This window comes from Piliocolobus tephrosceles, chromosome 5 (assembly GCF_002776525.5).
Source record: "Piliocolobus tephrosceles isolate RC106 chromosome 5, ASM277652v3, whole genome shotgun sequence".
In the NCBI taxonomy this organism is placed as follows: Eukaryota; Metazoa; Chordata; class Mammalia; order Primates; family Cercopithecidae; genus Piliocolobus; species Piliocolobus tephrosceles.
Window position 1 is genome coordinate 138,398,354 of NC_045438.1, and position 6,888 is coordinate 138,405,241.

Sequence of the window (6,888 nt, forward strand, 5' to 3'; positions counted from 1 at the left end):
CTGGGCATGGTGGCTCATGCCTGTAATCCCAGCACTTTGGGAGGCCGAGGCAGGCGGATCACAAGGTCAGGAGTTCGAGACCAGGCTGGCCAACATGCTGAAACCCCGTCTCTACTAAAAATAGAAAAATTAGCCAGGTGTGATGGTGGGCACCTGTAATCCCAGCTACTTGGAAGGTTGAGGTAGAAGAATTGCTTGAACCGGGAGGCGGAGGTTGCAGTGAGCTGAAATCGCACCACTGCACTCCAGCCTGGGCAACAACAGCGAAAACCCAACCCAAAAAAAAAAAAAAAGAAGAAGGAAACATACTTCAGGAGGTAAAACTTCTCATGGGTAAGATGGGGGAGGAAGGAGAGGGAGAGAGAGAGACAAAGACAGAGAGAGATGGAGAGAATGTATACGTATATTGGGAGAAGGCAACATAAGTCAGCTAGAGAGGAAACAGGACCCTAACCCACTCCCCTCTCTTCATATTCCCTAGGCTGCTCTTCTTGAAATTTCTTTTCTCAAGCCCCAGCCTCCCAGAAAGACTGATGTCCAGTGATGCTTAAGGTTGCTTCCAGCTCTACTATTCTGAGCATACCTGCTGTCCTGCCCTTTCTCCACTTCTTCCAGAGGAAGGCACCTGCAGCTCCCACAACAACCACTGCGGAAGCCAGAAGCCCACAGAAGATCCAGACTGGGGGGGTGCTTCATGTGGGGAGGCTCTGAAAAGCAAGAGGGTATGTGGGTCTCTGTGAGACCAGCCGGGCTCCCTACCTTTGCTACATGCCTCCAAACCCCAGTTGCTCATCTGAGGTTACACAAAGACTCAGCATCAGCCTGGTGCGTCACCAGACAGGAGAACCTATGCTCACGTCAAAGGGGTCACAGCAGACTGCTGACTCTGAGCAGTGCCATGCCCCAGGGGGTAAGTGGCTTAGGGTTCCAGGGACTCGGGGGCTGGGGCAGCCCATCCCTCAGCTAAGTTAGCTGGACACTGGAGGATAGAAGTCAAGGGCCTAGCATGTTGGGATGGCTCCTCTCCAGGGGCTTTGCAGACAGTCCCATGCACCAAGGGGGCTAGTGGGACAGGGAAAAGTGGTGGCAAAGACCTCCTAGACAAACTGGTTGCCTCTGGTCTTATCAAGCTGCCACACATCCTCCACACCAGGACTTTGTGTAATGGTTCCACTGTGTTCCATGGTGACTGTAGGTGATGCCCCACCCTGAGAGCCCTTGGGTGCTCAGCCCTGGGTCAGAACTTGAACGCCAAGTGGGAAAAGGGCTGACCAAGCATGGGAGAGGAAAGGCAAGCAGAGCGGCTAGGACGGTCAGCAACAGAGCTGTGTTCATTTAGGACATGGGTATTGGAGTTTTGAAGGCTGGCTGAGGGGCCTGCACTCCATCCCTCCCACAGTGCCCTCAGCTCCTCCACCTTCCCCACACTGACCAGTCCACAACTGTCAACTACCTACGGTGGGCCGTGGTCCCACCCTAGCTTTTAGGTATTTCCAGAGAGGGTAGATGCAGCTCTAGGTCAGGAAGGATTGTTTCCTTCCCTTCTCCCCTTCTGCAGCTCTGCTTGGTTCTGGCTGGCCTTTGCTGGAGTTGAAAGACTCAAGTGTGCTAAGAAGGAAGTCCTGGCCATCATAGTTGTAGTGCCAGTGTCCCCAGCTGCTCTGGTTCCTCAACAGCTCACAGACCACTGTGGTCTGGAGGGCGTGTGACTCTGAAAACTCAAAACCCCAGAACTCCAAAGTTATAAGAGGACAAAACGGTGGCTGTCTCCACCTCCACTCCTACCTCCTCCCAAAATGCCTGAAATTCCCTTCTCTGATAAACCCTCACTCATTCCCCAAGACATATCTTCTCTGTCATCCACATCCCCACTAAAGTCACGCTGCATCCACCCTCCCTCCCCTGCAGCAAGTGGCTCCCTCCCATGTACCCAGCATGCACTGTTCAGCCACATACACCCACCCACCCTCCTGAAGGCCCAGCATCATGTTTAAATCCCTGATCTACATGCCAGCTACTGACTATATGCCCATGGCAAATGTAATGGAATCTCTCTAAGCCTTGCTTTCTTCATTTGGCATCTGGACATAAGCACATTCTCTACCACACAAGTAAGGATTACATGAGATAATCCTTGCCAGTGTTAATGTAGGACCTAACAATAAGAAATCAAGAACTAGTAGCTGCTATTGTAAGGTGTATTATTGGTAACAGCAAAATGAACAGCACTTACTAGGCTTAAATGTTTGCTCGATGAAAAAAAAAAACGATATTGGTTAGAAATATATTTTGCTCAGGTCACCAGGGTTCTTATTAACTACTGGTGGTGGCAGGAGGTGAATGTCAGAAAAAGGCCAGTTTTTCCCATTTCCTGGATTTGAAAAAGATGGATTTTTTCACCTGGCCGGGTGCGGTGGCTCACACCTGTAATCCCAGCACTTTGGGAGGCTCAGGCGAGAAGATCACGAGGTCAGGAGTTTGAGACCAGCCTGGCCCACATGGAGAAACCCCATCTTTACTAAAAATACAAAAATTAGCCAGGCATGTTGGTGTGCGCCTGTAATCCCAGCTACTCGGGAGTCTGAGGCAGGGGAATCGCTTGAACCTGGGAGGTGGAGTTTGCAGTGGGCTGAGATTGTGCCATTGCACTCCAGCCTGGGCAATAAAACCAAAAAAAAAAAAAAAGACTATCTTCACCTGAAGGGAAGGCTTGGGAGCTTAAAGACAGTGGCTTATTTATTTATTTATTTATTTGAGATGGAGTCTTGCTCTGTCGCTCAGCCTGGAGTGCAGTGGTGCTATCTCGGCTCACTGCAAGCTCTGCCTCCAGGTTCACGCCATTATCCTGTCTCAGCCTCCCCAACAGCTGGGACTACAGGCACATGCCGCCGCACCCAGCTAATTTTTTGTATTTTTAGTAGAGATGGGGTTCCACCGTGTTAGCCAGGATGGTCTCAATCTCCTGACCTTGTGATCTGCCTGCCTCAGCCTCCCAAAGTGCTGGGATTACAGGTGTGAACTACCGTGCCCAGCAACAGTGGGTTATTTCTTAGAGACATATTCCTTGACTGGGGGAAAGGGTGAGGGTCTTATACTTCTGTCCTACTCTTGCTAATACCTAAGACCCAGTCCTTTTGGCACCACTGGGTACATAAAACAAGGTCTGGGTCAGGGATGAATTCCCCCAGGCAGGAGGAGATAGCATCAGGATCTCAGTGAAGCAGGGTGGTATCTGAGTGCCTAGCACAGTGCCCCACGCAGAGCTTAATGCATCTTAGCTGAACAATAACGAATGCAGCTGCACATCTTCAGGCCTATATTGAGTTCTTCTCTCTTTCCTGCCTCCTCCTGAGCCCCCAAGCCTGATCACCTTGGCTCTGGTTGTTGTGTGCCATGATGCTCCTCAGGATGGTGACAAGGTGCTGGGCTCTGGCCTTCAGTCTGAGAACCAGCTTCTCCCAGGCTCTTAGGTCCCTGGCCTGAGCCCAGGATGTGCGGGGCTCTGCCCACCTGCCCTCCTTGCAGCACCATAAGAAAGGGTGGTCATCCAGATGGCCTGAGACTTCATAAGGGGCTTGCCCAGGGCGGGACTGGGAAAAAGCAATGAAGTCATAATGCAGAGAGTGCTGAGGAAAGAGTTGCTGAGGAAAAGAGAATGATGGGAAAGGGTTATTTTCCAACAGGAGTCTTGCCTGGGAGACACTGCACAGGGTGCCTATGTGGTGAGGCTGTGTGACTATTTTTTCGGGCACCAAAGGAGTGGGTAAGGGGAATGCAGACTGAACAATGGGAAGGGAACCTCTTGTCTCCCTGCAGGGCCTCATCTAGACTCACTGTTTTAAATAGTAATGACTCCCAAATCTCTACATCCCTGCTCTGCACATGGGTATATCTAACTAACTACCTGTTGGTCATCTGCACCTAAGGTTCCATATGGCCTCAAATCTGACACATCCAAAACTGAGTATTTCCGCTTGGCCCTGGCCATGGAACAACCTGCCTCTCATCCTATACCCCTGCTCGGTGGCATCATCCTCTCACCTGCCTGCTTACTCAAGCCAGAACTGGGTTGAGGTGTGGGCAACTACCTCAATGTAGCCTCCTGGTACAACAGCATGAAGCAATCTGAGAGGTCATGGAACAAAAAGGCTCATGGACCAAATTTAAATACTCAAATAACATGGTTTATTAAATAAATGTAAAACACATTCTGAGAAGCAGGAGCCAAGTGCTGGGTTGGGTCAACACATGGGAGAGGGTGCAAGTTGGGTGGAATGATCACACCAGCTGAACTGTGCGTCATGCAGTGAGCATCTGTCCCATCAAATGGAGACTTCATGAATCCTGAGTGCCTCACGTCTCATGTATTTAGGGTACTGTGAATATTTAGTGCCTACTCAGTCCTTCTGTCCCTTTCAATCTCTGTACACACGAATATGTTGTACTATCTACAGATGACTAATTTAGTTATCTATGTGCAACACTTACTTTTGAGTCCCCTCCAGCCTGTTTGTTTTCCTGTCTTCTACAACAGAATTGGATATTCCCAAACAGTCGGCAAATCTGGTGTTTATCCTAGAGTGCTGCCTCCCTTCACACCCCCTAGTTTCAAACAGTCACCAAGCCCTGCTGATTTTTAACTTCCTGTTTCTTGAATCTGGACATTCCTCTACCTCCACCAAACCAGCCCATAGTATAGTTTGCTTGGATTATAGCCACAGTCTTTCTAACTGGTCTCTCTCCCTCTAGTCTTAAGCATCCAAAATCTGTCCTCCTTGATATAATCAGAGTGATCGATCCAGAAATACGTATCAGACCACATACCTCTCTGCTCCTCCTCTAGGGATTCCCCTTTTGTCCTCAGGATGGTTTCCAAGCTCCTTAGCAAGCTAAACAAGGACCCTTGAAGGCTGCTGTCTCCACCCTCATCTCCCGCCACACCCTGCCTTCACCTGACCCACTTGGAACAGGAAGCTTGGAGCACTTCTGTACTTCTCCTGCAGTTCCACCTCCCAGTGCCTTCCTGAGATGGTCCACTGGAGGGAAGACCCACCCTTCCCTTCTCCAAACACCACTTAAACCCTTTCATTAAACTCTTACCCTGGCCTCAAACCATCTACCACACTGCTCTACTCCTTTATTTCAGAGATGGCTCTGACTTTCACTCAGAGGTGGTGGGCTAACCTTGACACTCACCCTACCACTTGTCTATGGCTGTGCTTCCCTCTTGGGGGCCATCTCTCTTCCTGTTCAGAGCTGATTCCTCCAACTCCCTTGATCCCTTGGTTATTCCTTCTATTCAGCAGGGAAGTCCTGAAAACCAGCTCCTGACAGAGGTAAAAGGGTACAGTGCAGTGCTCTCCAAGCTCCCAGGAGCCTGAGAATCATCTGGGCTGTTTCTCAGGCCTTTTCCCTTAAGAGCCTGACTCAGAAGGGTTGGGTCCAAAATTATTTACGTATGTATGTATGTATTTAGACAGAGTCTTGGTCTGTCACTCAGGCTGGAGTAATTTTGTATTTTTAGTAGAGGCAGGGTTTCACCATGTTGGCCAGGCTGGTCTCGAACTCCTGACTCCTGACCTCAGGTGATCTGCCTGCCTAATTTTTTTTCTTTTTTTTGGGACAGAGTTTTGCTCTCGTTGCCCAGGCTGGAGTGCAATGGCGCAATCTCAGCTCACCAAAACCTCTGTCCCCTGGTTCAAGCAATTCTCCTGCCTCAGCCTCCCAAGTAGCTGGGATTACAGGCATACGCCACCACACCCAGCTAATTTTGTATTTTTAGTAGAGAGGGGGTTTCTCCATGTTGGTCAGACTGGTCTCGAAGTCCTGACCTCAGGTGATCCACCCACCTCAATAGGCATGTGCTACCACACCCAATTAATTTTTATATTTTTTGTAGAGTGGGGTTTTGCCATGTTGTCCAGGCTGGTCTCAAACTCCTGGGTTCAGGCAATCCACCCACTTCAGCCTCCCAAAAGTGCTGGAATTACAGGTGTGAGCCATTGTGCCAGCCTTTTTTTTTTTTTTTTTTGAGACAGAGTCTGGTTCTGTCGCCAGGTTGGAGTGCAATGGCGTGATCTCAGCTCACTGCAACCTCCACTTCCCGGGTTCAAGTGATTCTCTTGCCTCAGCCTCCTGAGTAGCTGGGATTACAGGCACGTGCCACCACACCTGGCTATTTGTTGTATTTTTAGTAGAGATGGGGTTTCGCCATGTTGGCCAGGCTGGTCTTGAACTCTTGACCTCAGGTGATCCGCCCTCCTCGGCCTCCCGAAGTGCTGGGATTACAGGCATGAGCCACCGTGACCAGCCCTATATTTTGTTTTTCAAAAATGGGGTCTTGGCCGGGCACAGTGGCTCATGCCTGTAATCTTAGCACTTTGAGAGGCCAAGGCGAGTGGATCACGAGGTCAAGAGTTCGAGACCAGTCTGGACAACACAGTAAATCTCGTCTCTACTAAGGATACAAAATTTAGCCAGGCATGGTGGCACGCACCTCTAATCCCAGCTACTCAGGAGGCTGATGCAGGAGAATCACTTAAACTTGGGAGGAGGAGGTGGCAGTGAGCCGAGATCACAATACTGAACTCCAGCCTGAGCAACAGAGTGAGACTCCGTCTCGAAGAAAAAAAAAAACACACAAAAATTAATGTGATTGAACCCGGGAGGCAGAGGTTGTAGTGAGCTGAGATTGCGCCACTGCACTCCAACCTCAGCGACAAGATTGAAACTCCGTCTCAAAAAAATAAATAAATAAATAAAATACAAACATTAGCTGGGCATGGTGGTGTGTGCCTGTAATCCCAGCTATTTGGGAGGCTGAGGCAGGAGAATCGCTTGAACCTGGCAGGCAGAGGTTGCTGTGACTCTAGCCTGGGAGACGAGTGA

At 49.8% G+C, this 6,888-nt stretch overlaps 1 long non-coding RNA gene across 1 annotated transcript in view; it reads right to left on the minus strand.

Annotated features, from left to right (window-relative positions):
- The window catches only part of LOC111527884, a 5,358-nt gene extending 1,732 nt beyond the window's left edge, over positions 1–3,626 (minus strand). Inside the window, exon 1 of the long non-coding RNA XR_002726810.2 lies at positions 3,511–3,626. This is a non-coding gene — a long non-coding RNA (uncharacterized LOC111527884). The remainder of the gene's footprint in view (positions 1–3,510) is intronic.
- Between the last annotated feature and the right edge of the window lie 3,262 nt (positions 3,627–6,888).